The following is a 21,316-nucleotide window of genomic DNA, read 5'->3' as shown; positions in this document are numbered from 1 at the left end:
TAGATCCTCCCCACCTACCTACTTCCCCAAATTTATAGTCTCTATTCTCTCTCTCTTTAAAATAAACAAAACAAAACAACAAGAAAAGAACCAAACCAAAAACTAAAAAAAAAAAAAAAAAAAAAAAAAAAAAAGTTTACAAAAAATACCATTGCAAGCCGGCAGTAACTGTGGATAGCCTGGTTAGTGGTGGGAGCCGTCTGTGTCCCACATCACTATTTTATAGGTATACAGAAACGCTCTCCTCTTGACACTGGTACCTGGTCTGGCTTAAATCTGTGCTGGCCCTGTGCATGCTGTCACAGTCGCTGTGAGTTCATATGGGCACCGGTCCTGGTGTGTCTGGAAGACCCTGTTTCCTCAGACTCATCCATCCCCTCTTCTTCTGCACAGCTCCCTGAGTCCTGGAGGGAGGGCTTTGGTGAAGACATCCCATTCATGACTGGGTGCTCCAAAGACTCTCACTCTCTGCCCATTTTCTAGTGTGGCTCTCTATTTGTTCCCATCTACTGCAAGAAGAAGCTTCTCTGATGAGGGCCAAGTGAGGAACTGATCTGTGGGCGTAGCAGTGTGTCATTTTATTGCTGTGTTTCTTTAGCAGAGCTATAGTATTTTATTTTCCTCTAGGCCTCTTCAGCACTTCTTAGTTGCCTGTAGTTCTTAGTGTAGGGTTCAGGCTGTGTGGGGTTCGTCCTACCAATGGACATCTTATTTTTAACAAAGAAGCCAAAACTATCCACTGGGGAAAAAAAAGACAACATCTTCAACAAGTGGTGCTGGTCAAAATGCATGTCTGCATGTAGAAGAATGAAGATAGATTCATATTTATCACTACACAAAACTCAACTATAAATGGATCAAGGACATCAGCGTAAGACCAGATAACCTGAATCTCATAGACTAGAAAGTGGGGATATGCTTGAATTCATTGACACAAGAAATGACTTTCTGAACAGGATACTGGTAGCACAAGCAGTAAGACCAACAATTAACAATAGGGACCTCATGAAGCTGAAAATATTCTGTAAGGCAGAGGACACCAACATTAGGGCAAAGTAGTAACATCCAGAATTGGAAAAGATCTCTACCAATTCTACATCTGATAGATGGTTAGTAATTAAAAAATATATTTAAAAAACTGAAAAAAAAAAAACCCTGAACATGAAGAAAATAAACAAGCCAATTAAAAATGTGGTACAGAGCTGGTACCTAACTAGAAACTTCATCCCTACTGACTAGCATTCATGGTGCTGGAAGGTGCTCTGTGTGTCATCGGAGGAGAAAGACAATCAGTATCTCCCAGCTACAATCTTGTGACGTACAATAGTAACCTGCCTGCAGGTTATGCTGATACAATAGTGGCACAAATGTTATAGAATTAACCAATCACTTTCTGATTGACTCTAAGATTTACTCCGTAAGATGGAACCCATACCTGACACTGCTAACATGGCCAAGAAACTGAGGCAGGGTAGGTCATAGGCTTAGGGGAAAAAACAAATACTATTTTTGAGACCATTGTGAAAGATATTGTTTCTAAGAATTCTTTCTCAGTCCATTTGTCATTTGTATATAAGAAGATCACTCAATTTTGTATCATGCTACTTTGCTAACGGTGTTTCTCAGCTTCAAAAGTTTCTTGGTAGACTTTTTAAGGTCTTTTTTATATAAAATCACATCATTTGCAAATAAAGATACTTTGACTTCTTCCTTGCTTATCTGTTTTGCTTCGATATCCCTAAGTTGTCTTAATTTCTTTACCTAAAATTTCAAGTACTACATTAAGTAGGTATGGAGAGGGCACGCATTCTTGTTTTGCTCCTGGTTTTAATGGAAAGGCTTTGAGTTTCTTTCTTTATATTGCTGTTGACTGTAGGTTTGTTGTCAATTGCCTTTATTATTGTGATGATTTGCATGAGTGAGCCCCATAGGTTTGTGCATTTGAATGTTTGTTCAATAACTGCTGGAACTGTTTGGGAAGCATTAGGAGATAAGCCTTGTTGGAGGAGGTGTGTCACTGGGGTGGGGGTAGACTTTCAGGTTTGGTGAAACCAGAGCCATTCCCAGTAAGCTCTTTTCTCTGTCTCTCTCTCTCCCTTCTGTCTGCCTTGTGGTTGTCTCAACAGTTAAGCTCTCAACTGTGACTTCCTCCAGCACTATGTTTGCCTGCCTGCCATGCCCCCCTTTCTGCCATAATGGGTATGGACTCACCCTCTGAAACTGCAAGCAACCCCCAATTAAATACTTTCTTTTATAAGCCACCTTGGTCGTGGTGTCTCTTCACAGCAATTATGTTGAGGTATGTTCTTTGTATCCCTAGTCTCTTTAGGGCTTTCATTATGAAGGGATGTTGGATTTTTCCAAGGGTCTTTTCTGTATCTAATGAGATAATCACATGATTTTTGTCTTTCAGTTTATTTATGTGGTGGGTTACATTTATCAATTTATGTATGTTGAACCATTCCCAAATCTCTGGGATAAAGCCTACTTGATGATGGTAGATGATTTTTTTTAAATGTGCTCTTGGATTTGGTTTGTAAATATTTTATTGTGAATTTTTTGCATGTATGTTAGTAAGGAATATTGGTCTATAATCTTTTTTTTTTTTTTTGTCTTTGTGTGGTTTAGGGTAATTGAGACCTCATAAAAAGAATTAGCCCACGCCCTTTCAGTTTCTATTTTGTGGAATAATTTGAAGGGTATTGGTGTTAATTCTTCTTTGAAGTTCTGATCGAATTGTGCATTGAATACTTCTGGCCCTGAAGTTTTGGGGCTTGGGAGACTTTTAATTATTTCACTAAGAGTTATTTGATCTTGATTTAACTTTAATAAGTTGGATATATCATAAAATCCATCCATCTCTTTTAGGATTTCCAATTTTGTGGAGTATACATTTTTAAAGTATCTTTTTATGCCTCAGTGAATTTCCTCCATGTCTGTTGTAGTGTTCCATTTTCGTCTCTAATTTTATTAATTTGGATTTTCTCTTTTAGTTAATTTGGCTGAGAGTCTGTCAATCTTGTTGATTTTCTCAAAGAACCAACTCTTCATTTTATTAATTTTTTTATTTCTTTTTTGTTTTTTTTTAAAAGAAGATTTAATTTTATTTTATGTGCATTGGTGTCTCATCTGCGTGTGTGTCTGTTTGAGGGTGTCAGATCCCCTGCAACTGGAATTACAGACAGTTGTGAACTGCCATGTGGGTGCTGGGAATTGAACCAAGGTCCTTTAGAAGAGCAGCCTGTGAGCACCTACCTGACTTTGCAAACTCCATTTAAAAGAAATGGCTTCATCTTAAGCCATATAATGAGCAGGGGCTGATCTCAGCCCAGAAATGTGCTGCAATAGCAGAATTTGAATGGATTCCCTGAAAATAGCCAATTAAGGAGCTAGGGAGCAGGGCTATTAAAGGTAATGAAGTTCAGATGTTCCTAGGAGGCCTCCTGTCCTTGAAGATACCTTGTCTGTTATTAATGGCTCTTTGTTAGCGTTTTTCTCACCCAAAAACTGACCAATGGTTTCAGAAACTACCTTGCCCTATACCCTCCTTACCCAATCCCAAGATGAGAGGACATGAACTCCCCTAATTACAGTGTTTCCCTCTAAAAGTTCTCCCCTTCCCCGGGCTTGGGGATGTACTTCCTTCACCCACTATGTTGGTGTGGTGGAGGTGTAGTCCAAACTCAGGTTTGACTATTAAAATCCCTCTTTACATCGGAATCTGGTTCCGTCGAGTTTCCTTTTGGGGATTATTAACTTGAGCATGGCAAGCCAATGCTCTTAACTGCTGAGCCATGTCTCCAGCCCTCTTTCTTTGTTGTTGCTTCTATTTAATTAATTTTAGCCTTGAGTTTGACTATTTCTTGCTGTCTACTTTTGCGTTTCTGCCATGAAAGCAATGTTGCAAAATGTGAGGCCAAGACCCAAGACACTCAGTGCGCTACTTGTGGTTAACACAGCCCTGACTCGCTTCTGCATCCAGTTACTCTTCAGGCTTCATCATCGCCTGTGTGATGGCTAATCTTCACTGTTAGCACGCTTGTATAAACCCCTCTGAAACCATGAGCTCAGTAAAACGTTGCTCCTCTAAGTTGTGTCTGTCACACATTTGTCAAAAGTGATATGAAAAGTTACCGCCACATTCTGCTTGGCTTTGGAGTCAGCAAGGCCAGGGGCTCAGATCCCAGCTCTGCTACAGGCAAGCTGTGATTCTTGGCAAATCAACTCAATGGGTGTGCCATTTTCTTCTGCTGTGACTGGGACTGTTTCTGGCTCCTGGATGTTCTCCAGTGACTCCTTTTTCTTACTCATTACCCTTCACAAATAGGGCAGGACTGACCCATGGGAGCAACAGAGTACAGAGAATGTGGCTTCCAAGGCTACTCACCAAATGTATAGTGGCTTGCTTCTCTTGGATCTCTTGCCCTACATAAAGCCAGGTGCCATCTTGTGGGGGACAAACAGGTATCTCCACTCCACACAGGCCACAAAGCAGGAAACTGTGGTCTCTTGCTAACAACCAGTACTATCTTGAGAGTCATGAAAGGACGATCCCCTAGGAGGTGACAGAAGCTCCAGCTACCATTTTAATCGTAATATGAGAAATTCTGAGCCCGAGCCATTGGCCCGTCATCTTCAGATTTCCTAACTCATAGAGTCCTTATTGTTGTTTTAAGATGTTAAGTACTGGGGTAATTTATAACACAGTAAAAATAGCTAATAAACCACCTCGTGGGCTGGATGGCGATGTATAGAGGATATAGCTTAGTATTTGAGCATGAGCAGAGGAAGCATACAGTAAATGGTAGCTGTTAATCTTGTTGCCTTATGCCTTGAATGCCTGGTGCACTGACAGATTTCAGTGTCCAATAATCTAACTGGTCATCAGGTAGCAATGGTCACACAGTCCACATTATGCCAAGCTACATTTCTTTCCTTTTCTACCTGAGTTTTCTCTGAGCCCATGGGGTTAGGAGCATGGGGTGGGGCCCATAGACTTTTCTGCTGCTGGTCTTTTCCCTTCACCCCTCTTTCCTTTCCTTAGAGGCTCTATCCAGGGAACCACAGTGCTAGGAAGGTGCAGAAGGTGATCTGCCTCCTCCTTTCATCTCAGCAGGTCCTTGTTCTTCCTTAGTGGGGCCGGTGCTGCTGCTTAAGTTTGGTTTTGGTGGTTTATTATGCTAAAAAATGTGTTTCCATCATGGAAACACTTCTGCCTGGAAGGAAGCTGGTCAGCAGCCCCAGAATGTCACAATGTACTAGCGTTAGAAAGACATTTAGCTTTCTGATTCTTCAACATAGCATCTCTATCATATTTTGTGGCTGCTTTTTAGGTGAGTTGGTCTGCTCATACCACCTGCAGTTCTTTGTCCAAGCCTCAGAGGCATGAACTGGATGCTGTCCTATACTGATACCGCTGCAACTTTTTCTCTGTCCAGGCGCAGTGGTATGAACTGGACACTGTTCTGTCCTCGCTGATGCTGTTTCAAAACTTTTTGTGAGATACCGACTCCGAGCCAGGTCTCCAGTCTCCTCAGAGTAAATGAAGTCAAACAAGAAATTATTAATACAAATTTTTATTCATGTAGGCATATTAAATTACCCCCAGTTAGCAATTATGACCAATTCTATTGTGATAAGGCTTAATGGGAGAATTCCACAGAACAGAAAGAATTCTTGAGAGTGCTAATTGTTTCACACAAACACTGGGCTGAGAATTTCCCATGAGGAAAAATGTAGAGTGGAAGTAATGAGAGTTCAGTCAGGAAATTATTTTGGCGTAATCATTGGAATTTACCTGTATGTCAGACTTTTATTTGTATTAATCCCCGCCTACAGTCTTTTGGGGGATAACCTTTGATTTCCATCTTATAAATGTGGAAATTGAGCAAAGAGTCATTAAAAAACCTTGACAGAAGCAGAATTAAGCCCTTGCTGTCTCTTTCACAACTTAGGGAAGCATCCCTGAGAGTGGATGCTTTGTACGATGTGCACATGAACTGTTAGCATGATGGAACAAGACATGCTATCATGTGTTTTAAGGAGGGCTTATAGGCCACAGCTGGTCCTGTAGGATCTCAGGAGAGCAGGCAGACAGCACAAGAGACACCCTATTGTGTAAAAAAATTTTTTTGGAGACTGAAACATTCCATTCTGCAGGGAAGCACTTGAAACAACGTTTACAACTTAAAATAGCTTCAGGAAGTTCCTGAAACTGACCAGATTCACTAGGCTCCTCTCTGGCACAGTAAGCAAGAAGAGTTCAGGGTCTCTCTCAGACAAGACAAGCTGCAAAAAAGATTCTGAGACTAGATCAGCCGCCTGGAAGAGGTTTAGACTAAGCCACTTGGACGGGCGCTCTCCAGTTTGTTCAGTTGCTTGCAGACTGCAGTGTGTTCCAGGTTCCCAGCTTTATGAGCTGTCACCCATGCTGGGGTGGGCTCTGTGGATGCTGCTGTCTTTGAGTCATTTCTCCTCCTATAAGTAACCCTTCAGCCATGTTCCTGTAAGTAATGCCAATAAAACTCACTGGTTCACCAATTTGAACTATAGTGATATCTGTCTTTTGGCTTGTCACGGGCTCCCTACTTAGGGGTGAGTAGACATGTGTGTAGCAGCTCCCAAGGAAAGTTTTGTCGCACAACACACCACCTGTTATACAGATGTTTCCTCTAAACTAAAACATCCTCTCCTTGGAGGCAGGCTACTTAAAATGCAATTAATAAATGAAATGTACAATGTTCAGGGAACAAATAAAACTCATAAGTCTCAGGGAGTTCCTGAAACTTACAGGGTTTATAGGTCTTCCCTAGGATGCAAACAGTAACAGTTGCTGGGGAGAAGAGATTCTTATGTGGCATTGCCTGAGATTTGTACAGGAAGCTCCAGGTATGCAGCTTCCTGGGTGAGCCATCACCCCTGGTGGACTTTTGGGTGTGCAGCAGCATTTCAGTGACCCATGCTACTGTAAACAACCCCTCACCTGTACTCCTGTGAGCCTAGGTGTTTAACTAAGCTAGTTTACATATGTTCATGACTCCTCAGAAAAAAAGTCACATTGCACCCCAGAACACTGGCCCCTCCTGCAGAGAAAACCTTGCCTCATGAAGCTTTCAGACATGAGATCAGTGTTCACCAGCTCTGTCTGCCTGCCATGGCAACCCTGGCCTAGGGATGCTCGACCACTGAGTGCAGGGGTCATTAGTGGTCAGCTCTTTCTGATCTGTTGAGAGACAGGCAGAATAAGGCTAGGTTTTGAAATGGCAAAGGTTTTTAAATTGGAGCAATTCTTTGAAAGTTTAAGGAAATGATATTTTGCCATTTCGTTATACTGGGTAGAACTTTCTACAGATCTCAAACTCAAATGCAGGTTCACTGAGCTGCACTGTAGTGTGTCAGGGGAAATCATAAAAGTCACAAAATAGGCTTTGATATTTACATTTCCCACATTTAAAATATTAAGGAATGTTTTATATATAGCAAAATTTGTCATTCTCACATATAATTCATGGAAATGAAGCCACTCTCATAGTCCTGATAGACAATGATTTCACAGCCTATTCAAGTCTCCAGCACTGTTCTTTAGCAGGCAGGCCAGCACCATGCTTTGCAAGGCCTCTTCTGAACAGTATCTAAAGGCGTGAACAGCTGCTGAGGAGGGAGGATTCTGACTCATGCCTATTCCTGTTAGTAGCCCCAATAAAACTCATTGGTTCACCAACTTGGACTGTGTGAAATCATTATTTTGATCTGTTATGGGTTCCCTTTCTGGGTGAATACAAGTGTAAGTGTGTGTACATGTGTGTGTGTGTGTGTGTGTCTTGTGTACAGGTATGTTTGTGTGTGTATGTGTGTGTGTTGCATCTTCCCAGGAAAAGTCACAATATCCACTCTGCCCAGCTAGGTAATAGACGGTCCATCTGTTGAAGCAAGGACAACCTGCCAGTGACCACACCTCCAAAGAAGAATGGTTCTCCCGCCCCCAGAAGCTATCAATACCAAAAGCATCTCAGTTAAGGGTAAATCTCAAGAGCTCCTCCCTATCCATGTTGGAATTTTGATTGGCTTGCTGTCATGAGGGTCTTGCTCAGGTAACCACAGCTGCCGTGAGCTCATGAGTTCAGCCACCATGGCATGTCCAGGGGACAGCACTTCATGGCACTGTCCCCATCAACTGGCTCTTCCATCCCTCTGCCTTGTCAAGGGCTGAGCTGTGCGATACAGATGTCCCAGTGAGCGCTGGGTGCTCATCATCACTTAATCTCATCATTTCGATAGGTTGTGAGTCTGTATTAACTGCTGTCCATGGCAAAAAGAGGTTTCTCTGACCAAGGTTAAGAGGAGATTGGTCCATGGGAATGAACCTCTTTAGAAACCATTTGGCAAAATGGTAGTAGCTTCCATGCTAAGGCCTGTGACCTCCCCTAACTCAATTGTTTTTATTTCTCTTTCTAAGGCAAGTTCTTTCTACCAAAAACTCTACCATACTTGCAAGTTTTGTCGTCTTCCTCTTGTACTTGCCTTAAGTTCTCTCTGTGTGCTCATATCCCATTGGTCCAGAACTCTATGCCCAGGCAGCACCATGAAGCTCTGTATGAAAATGAACAGTAAGAGACAATGGGGGTAAGTAGTGTACATGGGTCTCCCGTGCTCATGCACACCCTTCACTAACCCAGCAGCTCTTGGTTACGAAACACAAGCTGAAAGATAAAGTATTACAAGTTTCAAACTGTTCTAATTTAACTGAAGATTTCCTAATAGATTCTAGTGTGGAGGTACCTGCCTCTTATGTCAGCCCTTGGGAGACTGAGATTACAAATTTGATGGCAGTCCAAGTTACACTCTTTGAGGCTGTCCTAGGCTACACTGGAGACTATGTCTCACAGAATAGAAAACCAATGAAGTTTACTGAAAAAACAGATATCAGTTACAACAGCAGAGTTTGTTTGTCCATGTTTGTAATTCTAGCACTTTTGAAGCTAAGACAGGAGGATTGCCATGAGTTCAAGGCAAGTCTGGGCAATGCGAGGGAGACTCTGTCTCAGAACATGTGGATATGTAGGGGAGATATCAGCACAATACAATGTATGCCTCTAAGTCCATTAAAAAGACAATGACTCTGTGATGGGAAGTTTGAGTATTGATATTTGGTTACACAAAGGAGCTATTGTTGCTTAGTGAGTAATAGTAGTTTGCTGGTTTTTAAACCTTAGTCCTTTTATTTTAGAAATGCAGGAGTACTTGGTGGAGGCAATGATGTATCTGAGGTTGGTTTAAAAATCATCCATTTGGGTGGAATGTATAAGAAGAACATAGGGTAAGTAAAATGGACTGTTCTTCTTTCAGTGCTTGTTAAAGGTGGATGATGGCTATGTTGGGGATCATTGCACTATGTTTTTCTTATGTTTGATATTTTCTGTAATAAGGTGAAATGTCCAAGACATAAAAGGAAATAATGCAACAGCAGAACATTAAACATGCGGCTGTTCTGAGCACAGAGCCTCCAGGACTCTCCTTCCTAAGTTTGTAGCCAGCCTTCCTTCCCTACAGCGTACGACTGTTTGCCTGCACATGTGTGTGTGCAACATGTGTGTGCAATGCCCTTGGTGGCCAGAAGAGGGCTTTAGATCCTTTGGAACTGTGAGCCTCCATGTGGGTGTTAGGCACTGAACCCAGGCCCTCTGAACCCAGGTCCTCTGCAAGAGCAACAAGCACTCTTAACCACTGAGTCATCTCTCCAGCTCCAGTGTTTATAATTTTTAATCTCAGTTTCTTAAAAGTTACCTTGGGGAAGGAAGGTAAGACTCTGGTAAGTCGGGGCTTCTCTGTGGCAGCTCTCATCACCAGAATCTCCCTGGGTTCTCCCCACACAGGCCCCCTGGTAATTCTCCACCTGCTTTGTGTTTACCTGGCTCAGTTTTGCCTTTGGTTCCTTTCATGCCCTGACTGCAGGCCTCCTGATGCGGTTCTTATCCTTTCGGCTGTTTTGGCGACTTTACCTCTTCCACCCCAGCGATGCTTTCCTGGGGTTGTTACTGGGCTGAAAGTTCTTCTGAGAACAAGCTATGAGCAAGGAGTAGGCTGCTGAGTGAAGACTGGCTATCTTGCAGGGAAGCTCCTCCCACCAGCAGAGGTGGGGGTGGCGATGCAGCCTCCTTCGTCTTAGGTGGCCATAGCCTTTCCCGAACACAGTGTGACTCAGAGGCAATAGAACCGGGCTGCTGGGTTCCGACTCCCATGAGCCATTCACAGCTGTGTGAGCATTCGCAAGCTCCACTTCTCGGTTTCCCATCTGTAAACGGACCAAAATCAATAGCGTCTTCTGGAATGTTTGCTTCTTTAGGAGAAGGACACTAATACGTGCACAATTAGTTACACTAGCAAACAGTGGGTATATTTTCACAAACACCCAGCATCCAGGCGGAGGATTAAAGGGTCCTTATACTGGATGTGTTGTATGACTTTGTAACCTTAGCGCCTGAGAGATGGAGGCAGGAGTTCAGTGTCTAAGGCTAGCCTAGACTACATAGAAAGACGGAGGCAGGGGTGTCTACGGCTAGCCTAGACTACATAGAAAGACCTTGGTGCCCTCTAAAGCCCTCCGTGACCCGCTGCAGCATGGAACTGCTCTAAGGACGAGTGAGTTAATATTGGCAACCTGGCATGCAGTCATCACTTTGTCGGCGGCTCGCTTGTGTCCGGGAGAGCAGTTTCCTTAGAAGATAGGGTTTCCCCGCTCTCTGAGCGCATTGCAGCTGGCAGGATGAGCGAAGACTCTTCAGAATAATCAATTATTTCCTCCCCCTGAGCACCAGGTGCTGTATTGTATGGCAAATGGCTCCTGTGGAATGCCAGCAATTCTCTTTAGAGGAGAAAGAAATAAGCAATCAGGCTACTGTTACTGCCCCGCGAAGAGCCAGATGCTGCTGGGCTCTGCAGCCTGTGTCATCCACAAAGGACTGGCATGGCATGTCCTTGTGCTAGGCTAGATATCAGGGGTCCGGGCTGAGGGCTAGGGGTCTTGGATGCAGCTTCCTGCATCAAGTGCGCAGAGCTCAGTTGGGCTGAGGAGAGTTACTAGCCAGAGTGGAGCAGGACTGGAAGGGTTCACTAACTACATAATATGGTCAGGGCCTGGAGAGGCGGCTTAGTGGTAGAGCGCACTGGCTTCTCTTTCAGAGCACCTAGGTTTGGTTCCCAGTACCCGCACGCCAACTCACAACCATCTGTAACTCCAGTGTCGGGAGACTCATGCCTTCTTCTTGCCTCCTCAGGTTCCAAGCACCTGTGTCGTATATATTCCATATGTAGGCAAAACACGCAAACAGAATAAAAATAAATCTTTTTGTTTTAAAAATAAGCCAGGTGGAGGTGGAGCTGGAGAGATGGTTCAGTGGTGAAGAGCATTGGTTGCTCTTCCAGAGGACCCAGGTTCAATTCCCAGCACCCACATGGCAGTGTACAGCCAACTGTAACTCCAGTTTCATGGGATCCTACAACCTCTTCTGGTCTCTGCATGGCTGTGGTACAGAGACATCTATGCAAGCAAAACATCCACACATAAAATAAAAGTGAATAGATCTTATAAGACAAATGAACAAACAAAAATCCGTGGACAGAGGAAGTGGTTATGCTATTAATGGTGATTTATTGCATTTTAGTTAACTTTGGAATATGTGTTTGCTGCTTGTTTTTGTGACACAAGAAGCAAGAGAGGCCATCATCCATCTGGATGGAGACCAGCTATGGGCGAGGAAGGTGTTTCCTGCTGGGGTACACTGGCAGGCAGGAGGCAGCTCCTAGGGCTGCTGGCCCACTGTATTTGCCTGAGAGACACTCCACTCTCACACTGTGGAGAGAAGTTCTGCAAAATAGTGCATTAAATAAAACAACCAAGGGACAAGAAAATTTGCAGCATTCTTCAGATTGCAAGGAGACTTTTAAAATTCCTAATGATGGCTGGAAAGGTAGATATGATTTTTTTAAAAATCGATAAAGGCTTAGTTGTTTATTTATTTAGTGTGTGTGAGAGAGAGAGAGAGACAGAGACAGAGAGAGAGAGAAACAGAGAGAGGGACAGAGAGAGGTGTTCAGGTGCCCCTACAGGCCAGAACGGTGTCTGACTCCCTGGAGTTTGGGTGACAGGAGATTGTGAGCCATCTGACGTGGGTGCTGAGACTCAAACATAGGTCCAATCCATCACTAAGAATTTTTAAATTACTATATATGCTTTTGGAATTGCAGGCACTTGTTCCAATCTAGAAATCAAAGCAGATTTTATTAGGCCTAGAGGCTGCTGTTAGCAAGCCGGCACTGCTTCCAAGGTGCCAAGCACCCACACTGTACCTGAGAGAAACCTCTAGATGTAGATTTGGGGGGTCCAGAGTAAAGCAACAGCCCCAGTGGGGAATGAACCAGGGATGTCGCTGCTGATCCAGTGAGATGTATTTAAAAAAAGCACCTCAAGGGATTTTAAAATTGAAACAACAACAAAAATCCAGCAAACAAATGTGTGGTGCTAGGGTGTGTGTTGTGTTGTGTGAGTAGCAGAGAAAAAGAAACACTAAACACTCCTGTGTGTCTAGATTTTAACAACATAGGTTTGCTGAGAATGTAACTAATTGGTAGACTATGTGCATGAGGCCTCAGGTTTGACCTCCCTATCTCCAGGACTGACATTGACTGGGTGTGGTGGTGCATGTATTTAATGTCAACACTCGGGACACAAAAGTAGGCAGGTCTCTGTGAGTTCCAGGCCAGTCAAGGCTGTGTAAGTGAAACTATCTCAAAAACACCAGGAGCAATAAGCAACAAGACCCCAAACACATTTTTAGATTTGACACTTCACACAGAAAGTTCAAGAATCGTTTTATGAAACCAGAGCGCCCTCCTCACACTGCCCAGGCATCCTAGTCTCAGATCTTAGACAAATGGACCACAAGTCCTGTGGGTAGAGGGAAGTTTATGTTTCATCACTAGAGGACTGAAGTCTTTATTGGCTGAAGGAACACAGTTCCAAACCTGTCGACACATTTTGTACTTCTCAGTCAGCCGAAACAGCAAATTCTTATGTAAACAAACTTGCAAAACTGCACATAACCTTTGATCTCTTTGCACACATCCACTAACGTCTCCAGGTTTCTAATAGGAGGTGTTGGATTTTGGTTAGAGTCTTTTACTTCTTAGGCATCTTGTGTGTACCCTAGAATGGGCAGGCGGACTAACACATAGCAATTTTATTAGTTGGCGGTGTGGTGTGTGTGTGTGTGTGTGTGTGTGTGTGTGTGTGGTGTGGTGTTCAATGTTCTGAACAGGTATCGAGGAATCAATAATGCATCACCCTTGATGGCTCTTGGAACTATTTCTCATCCAAACTGAACCTGCTCTGCAATAGTCTTAGGACATAACTTCTTGCTCAGAAAGCATCACTAGCTCTCTGAGTGCAGCGTATCGAACATTCCAGTCTGGACCTACCCACGCCGTTAACCCTCCTCTGCTGAAATTAAGGTCATTTTCTCCCCATGCCTCAATCTCCACTATCTGGGGGTGGGGAAGGTGGCGATTTTCACTGTCACCTTCCACTAAGTGCCTGGAAGGCAACAAAGGCAGTAAAATCAAGGGGGAAAGAATCAACTGAGAAATTGATTAGATGCTTTAGACCAGCTGTGAATTCTTCATATGGATATATAATGGCGTTTTTATTTTTTTTTTCAACTGTATTACAGCCACAAAGAACAGGCGTGAGTTATTCAGCTCACCATGGTGGCTGGTCTTTTGCTGCCTGACGGGGGCTGCAGGAGGCTTCTGAACTGTGCTCCGCGAAGGGGAGAAAGTGGGAACAGCGGACAGCACCTGCAGGCTGGAGCAGCATTGGGGAGACTGCTCCATCACCTGTCAGGCTTCCCCCCACACCGTTTTGAGGGTATTTTGCCTTCCAACATTTGGGGACCGACTCAGTTAGTCCTGGTGGTTAGCTGGAAATACTAGTGAGATTAAAATCACACAACACAGCCCAAGATGAACTACCCGAGATGCAAACTAATTCCAGTGCAGAAGTGTGGGTTCTAGAAAAAGATATGGACTTGAAGTCCACATTCTGCAACTGACCATGGTCTTGCATTGGTCAGTTAACATCTCAGTGCTTGTTCCAAAGGGTTGAATTCACATCTGGAACCATGAGCTCAAAGCAGAGAGTGTGAATTCTAAACGGCGTGAGTCTGTTAGCTTTCAACCCTGTCTTCAGGACATACTTCTTTTTTTGAAATGTTATGTGTATGGATGTTTTGCCTGAATGTATGTCTGGGTACCATGTGTGTGCCTGGTGCCCGTGAAGGTCAGATGAGGGTGTAGGATTCCCAGGAAGTGGGGGTTACACCACCATGTGGGTGCTGAGAACCGAAGCCAGATCCTCTGCAAGAGCAGCCACTGCTCTTAACCATTGGACTCTCTCGCCACCCCATAAACGAATGAATTTTTAACCAAGCAGATTCTTGGTTCAGACTAGTGCTGCAGATCCAAGAACTCTACCTGGAGTTCAGGACTTCACGTGTAAGCTGACAGCACTTCTCAGTCTAGATTGTATGTCGGGGGAGCTCCAGATGCCATCCGTAACAGTGATCGCACTATCCATGGCAGGGAGACCCAACCGGCCACAGACAAAGCTAAAATTTAGGGTAGTACCTTATTTTATAGTGAAGGACATTATCCTGGAGGGGATAATTACCTGTCCAAACCCCTACGGGTCATCAGTGCTGGAGGTTGATTCTAAACCCAGGGCTCCTAGCTCTGGGATCTGGATCTCATCCTCCTAGCAGTTCTTCTCACAGCCTCCTAAGGAGAGGACCGAAGTTCACACTCTGTCCACTGGCATTGACTAGGGCAAGCAGAGCTGTATGTACACACACACACACACACACACACACACACACACACACACACACTCTGTTAGAAAACAGCCTGGGCCCAGAGGTTCTCCATCACAAAGATTCTCATCGTGGGTTTGGCACCGTCACAACCGGAGGTCAGAATGTTGTCACCAGGCCTGCAGGAAACTCTTGCACTATGAATCTCAATGTATCATTGGTTCCGTGGCTTTCATATAATCGCTGACCAGTATTTTCCCAGTCGCTAAGGTTTTAAGTGTAAGAGAAAGCCAGGTGCATTAAACCAGTGTAATTACCTCTGAAATGCTGGTGATTGAGGAAGCGGATTCCGAGAGAAACTCTCCAAGGCTTTATCAAAGTGGGATTGTAAAGCCCCGGGCTGGACAGCAGCCAAATGTCTGCCCCTTTCTGATGGGAAGCAAAGGATTCTCTGAGGAAGGGGCTTGCTGGCAGTGGCGGGTTCATCTCCCATCTGGGAATTCATTAATTAGGGCTTAGCTCTGAAGGCAGATAACGAGCTAATCAAAAGGGGAAGTGAAGGCCCTCAGATCACGCTGTCTAATGAGTACCACTGGGGTGAGCAGACCAGGAGGCATCGGAGCAGGTGGAGTGGCGGATAGGGGACTGCCCTGGCGCCATGATGCTGGCACACTTCCCAAGGTAAGACAAGTATTTAAAAATAAGCCATGGCTCACCTTTCTGCCTCAACCACCTCCCTGGATTTCTGCCACATTGCCATCTCATCATTCCAGACACGAGACAGCACGGTCCTTGCCTGCCAGGGCGGAGAGGCAAGGGCACCCAGGCCTCCTGCTGCACCTTCACAGAGAACACAAATAAAAACACAGTGTTTTAACTTCGGCTTTGTGCCTTAAAACAGGCACTTAGAGAGTGTGAGACTGAGGACAACGTAAAAAATATAAAGAAAAATCCTTGGATTTGTTAGGTTTTCTTTTCTCCACCATGAAATCCTTTGCTATCTTTTCATATCCAACCACTGGGTTAAAGGTGTTTCAGTCTGGGTTCACCTTAGAGCCTTGCTTCTCTTCTCATTAAACACAGCTGGAACTTTGCTCCAGATGTTGCCTCATGTGTTTTCTCTAGGTGGGATTCTCTTGTGAAGAAATTAGTTTGGAATCAGTTTGAATAATGGCCAATCAGTTATCTGCATACCATTCTTGGGCCAAGCTGCTCTTCATCACTCTTCTTTGTAAAATGAAATCCCAAAGATTCAAAATATTCTCTCCCATCCGTCAAGGAGAACAAGAGAATCTCATCATGGTCTTCTTGATGCTGCAGCTTCTAGTGTGAGCTGGACCACCTGACCACAGTCAGGTAAATGATCTGGTCATTCTGTGTGAGGGGGGAAGGCAGATGGTCCCGCTGGCACAGGTAGAGACTTCCTCTTCTCTGAAGATCTAACACTCTGATGTCCTCCTCATTGCTACAGCAGCTGCTTATAGGAAACCCTCAGAAGATCTGCATGATGGGCGTGTGTGCCCTGCTCTCCAGTGACACCCAGTTCAGCCACTCTTCTGAATGGGATACTCTTTAATAAGACAGGGGAGGAAGGGTAAAGAAGATTGGCAGGAAGGTGGACTTCCTGTGGCTAAAATGCATTTGCGTTTTACATAGCCATTGCTTTGTTCTCTAACTGTTAAACCTGTGGCTCCTAATTTACATGACCCCTGATACCCAGGCTCTACCCCAACCCTTTTGCCGATGAATATTTATGATTGTGCTCAGGCATCAGACGTTGCTTATTGACCATTGTCTGAAATGTGGCTGCAAATTCAGAATTCCTCCCGAGGTTTAAAAAATATTGATGCCTATTTTGACTCCCAGAAATTCTGATTAGTAAGGGTGTAGTGTGCATCTGGGAATGAAAACATCTCCCCAATGCACAGTCACAGTTGAGAATCCATGCTCCCTTCCTCTCCACCATGGTTTGCTGCACAAATCTAAAATCAGTACGCATTTTGAAAAGCAGAAAGTGTGTAACTTAACTTTATCCGCTATTTCCCGCTTCTTGAGCTGCCCCTGCCCAGGGAGCAGAACACAACACAGCCGTAAACAGGAATGTGAACAGTGGGGGAATTTGAACCACTCCCACCAGACTGTCCCTTTTTAAAATTCCTTCTCTGAAAAACCGGTGCTTGAACCAAACATGTAGGTAAGCTACATCCTTAGCCCTAGACTTCCATCTTTAACTGACTTCTAATAACTAACTTTTCAGTGGAACTCTGCATCTTGTGTGGATTTCCATAAAAGAATCCTGCATCTACTGCAAACGCTTATGGGAAAAAAAATCTGTCTTAAACATGGGATCCCCTAGGTCGACGATTGACTAGCAGCCCTTTGGTTCCACTGAGGCACTGTAAACTCATTTGCATCCCTGAATGCAAGCAAAGAAACAAAAGCCACAAATCACATGGTCATACTTAATTGTGGGAGTACAAGGTGAACCCAGAGGTCTCTTCTAATGTCAGGAGTCTCTGTGTTAGAAACAGAGTGGTTCACGTGACTGTCACTCACAGTGAGAGAAAATACACTTAAGGGAAGGATTTGAGCCAGTAATTTTACAAATGCAAATCCAGCCACACGTTTGTGTATACAATACAATATATTCAAGAGTGCCTATGTATGCAGTGAAATATCCTGAGGAGTGGGCACGTGTCCTTATCTCTTCTCTGAGCAAATGCTCTAAAGATGAGGTTATTAAGAAAGGGTATTTTCAATGGGAAGTGATGGATTTAGAGCTCAGATTGCTGACTCCCACACTTTCTAGTCTGCGCAGACAATTCTATGTGACCCCATTGCTTTTTTCATCATTATTAACAGCATTCAATTACTACTGAAGCGAGACATTGGTTAGGTAGTAAATAAGATATATAGGGCAATGTCTGCCTGGATATTCCCCAGTCGAGTCATTCTGAGAAGCTGTACAGTTAGGAAGCCTGCCTGTGCATTGTGATGAGAAGGAGGAACCACATATGCTGGAGTAGACAAGACAACTCCGTCTCCCTCACTGTACTTGGGGCTCACTAGCGAGTGTGCTAATTAAGGGGCTAAAAATCAGAAGACAGGACTGAGTTACAAAGGCAGGGAGAATCCCAGGGGATCAATTGCATCTGCTGTGTAATTGCCACTTAACTATAGACCTAGAAGGAGGGAATCCCACATGCCCAGTCTTCTCTAAACAGGACATCAGCTAAGTGTGTGAACCCATCAGTTGCGATGGTGTCCTAGTTAGGGTTTCTGTTGCTGTGATGAGACAACACGACCAAAAGCAACTTGGGAGGAAATGGTTGATTTCATCTTATGGCCTGTAGTCCATCATCCAAGTCAAGGCAAGGACACAAGGCAGGGACTGGGTGTCTATTGCTGTGATGGAACACCATGACAAAAAAAGCAAGTTGGGGAGGAAGGGGTTTGTTTGGCTTACACTTCCCACCACAGTCCATTACTGAGGAAAGTCAGAACAGGAACTCAAGCAGGGCAGGAACCTGGAGGCAGGAGCTGGTGCAGAGGCCATGGAGGAGTGCTGCTTACTGGTTTGTTACCCTTGGCTTGCTCAGACTGTTTTCTTTTACTATCCAGGACCACAGGCCCAGAGATGGCACCACCCACAATGGGCAGGGTCTTCCCATATCTATCACTTATGAAAATTCCCTGAAGGTTTGCCAACAGGCCAGTCCGTTGAGGGGCAGGTTCCTCTCTTTCCTAATGATTCTATCCTGTGTCAAGTAGACATAAAACTTAGCACAGATAACTTCATGGAGGGTCAAGCCAATTAAAGCATAAAAAACGAGAATTACTCTAGGTTGGTTTTTCAAAGTTGGCGTATTGCAAAGAACAAGACAGGAAGGGGAGGTAATGGGCTTGTGTGATTGGCCTGGATTCCAGCAACACAAGGTGCATGCTGTGTAGAACAATTTCATATTCATATGTAGTTAGAACAGAGGTAAGCAGAGGCTAAGCTGAGCTCTGTGGAGCTGGAACCACACATCTGTCATTCACAGCACAGCTCTAGCACCCAGCACAATAGGCGTTTGATAAATGTCTAAACTCGGTGTTAACTGGACACTGGTTACCACTCTTTGGGGCATCTATCACTCATGCTCAAGATTGCTTGTGGAATTTAAAGCCAATTGTGCTCAAGTGAGCAAAAAAGTACCCAGATGGTCTTACTGGCATTGTCCCTAAACAACCGTGTAGTCATCTATCTAGTCAAGCCACCTGGACTCTGAGAGCTCAGAGCCACTTGTGTGCCTGGAGTCCTTACACACATCTGTCTCCTTACTATCTGCCTTATAAAGAAATCATAGTAATCCGACCCGTTAAAGACAGGAAAACACCCGAGCACACTCATCTTTATATCTGTAGAGTCTTATTCACAGAAGGTCCTTCTACAGTTTTTAAATTATGGTTAAAACGACCTCAAAGCCCACAGGCCGATCTGTTCAGACTAAGTTGTGGACTTTCATAAGAAATAAATGTAATAACCACACAAAAAAAGTCCAAACATTTCAATGATAGACTATAAATGCCTTGCATGTCTGTAGTAGAAATGTTTTCCCATTTTATCTATTTTTAACAGATTAAAATGTTTCCGTGTTCTTTTTGTTTGTTTTTACATCCCAAACCAAAGTGTCTCCTCCCTCCCAGCTTCCCAGTCCCCCTCCCCACCCCACCCCACCCACTCTTCTGCTCTCAGCCAGCCATGGTATACCAGTCTGCAGTGAGACCAGAACCTCCTCTTCTATTAAGACTGGATGAGGCAATCTGGTAGGAGGAAGGGTTCCCAAAAGCATGGAACACAGTCAGAGACAACCCCTGCTCCCACTGTTAGGAGTCCCATACGAAGATCAAGCTACACAACTGTCACATATGTGCAGAGGGCCTAGGTCAGTCCCATGTAGGCTCCTTGGTTGTCGGTTCAGTCTCTGTGAGCCCAGGTTCGTTGGTTCTGTGGGTTTTCTTGTGGTGCCCTTGGCACTACTGAGTCCTATAATCCTTCCTCCCTGTCTTCTGCAGATTCCCCAAGCTCCACCTAATGTTTGGCTGTGTCAGTGTTCTTTAAAAAGTAAAATAAAGGGGGCTGGAGAGTTGGCTCAGAGGTTAAGAACATTGGATGTTCTTCCAGAGGTCCTGAGTTCAGTTCCCAGCACCCACATGGTGGTTCACAGCCATCTATATTGAGATCTGGTGCCCTCTTCTGGCATGTAGGCAATGCAGGCAGAACACAGTACACATAATAAATAAATATATCCTTTTTTAAAAAAAGTAAAATAAAGGTCAGGCAGTGGTAGCACATGCTTCTAATCCTAGCACCTGAGAGGCAGAGGCAGGTGGATCTCCTTGAATTCTATGTCAGCTTGGTCTACATATCGAGTCCTAGGACAGCCAGGGCTGTTACAGAGAAACCCTATCTCAAAAAATAAAATAAAAGAAAATGGCAAATTCAAAGAGGAACCAGTTACTTTGTGTGAAGAAAATATAAACAAACAAACAAACCAAACCAAGTTTCTTGCTACTCTACAAAGTGTGTGTGTGTCTCCAGAGCTCCCAGCACTGTAAATGCTAGTTGGTGGCCCTCATCCACTGTCTTTAGATGCGGCTCTGAAAGCTTACTTTAATGTTGAGATAACCTGATGTTCTAGAAACTACAAAGCCTGATAGTGATCAGGAATGGTCATTGCTGGGAGCATCCTTCCCGGCAAACACTTTCACCTGTCGAACCATCTCCTGGAACATCATCTTCTGCTCCCCCTTCCCATCACCACTGTCATCATTTCCTAACTGGTTTCTCTCAAATATCTAAGCATCAATAGCAGCTTCCATCTCTGATGTGTACAGAACTTAAGCCAAAGCCGTTCACATGGGCAGAGGGTTTAGTTTAACTCCCAAACCTAACTCTGGCTTTTAACCCACAATGGATGGGGATTATACACACACAATGCTCTCTAGAAATAAAGTCACTTTGGGACCCCCAAAGACAAGAATAAACAAAGCCTCTCTATCCCAGCCAGACCAAGCCAAGGCAGAGAAGAGACAGCATCGGTGTTCAAGGATGTTCTGTGAAGAAAATACATGTTTCCTTAAGGGCAGAGCCCTCAATACATGAAGGAAGATGAGCTCATCAGGAAGAACCGGCGATGTCCATCCAAGCACTGCTCAGGGATCCTGGGCACTTCTTGTCCTAGATGAAGCTGTCGGCTGTGCAGAGGACACCAGCTGTTCTCTGATGGATGTTCCACCCTACTCTGGCCTTGGCCATTGATCTAAATGGACAGGATCCATGGGCTTCCTCAGTGCCTGGCTTTGCATTTAGTTCATGAGAGCACAGACAAGAGACCAAAGAGAGATGGGAATGGCCCTGGCTAGTTGATTCATTTGGCTGTAGCCCTTGCTGGTTTCTGTTCTGTGGCTGC

The sequence above is a fragment of the Alexandromys fortis genome, unplaced genomic scaffold (genome assembly GCF_014885135.2).
Source record: "Alexandromys fortis isolate MF-2015 unplaced genomic scaffold, M_Fortis_MF-2015_v1.1 scaffold_6, whole genome shotgun sequence".
NCBI lineage: Eukaryota > Metazoa > Chordata > Mammalia > Rodentia > Cricetidae > Alexandromys > Alexandromys fortis.
The sequence above is the reverse complement of the archived record's forward strand: the minus strand, read 5'-3'. Positions refer to the sequence as shown.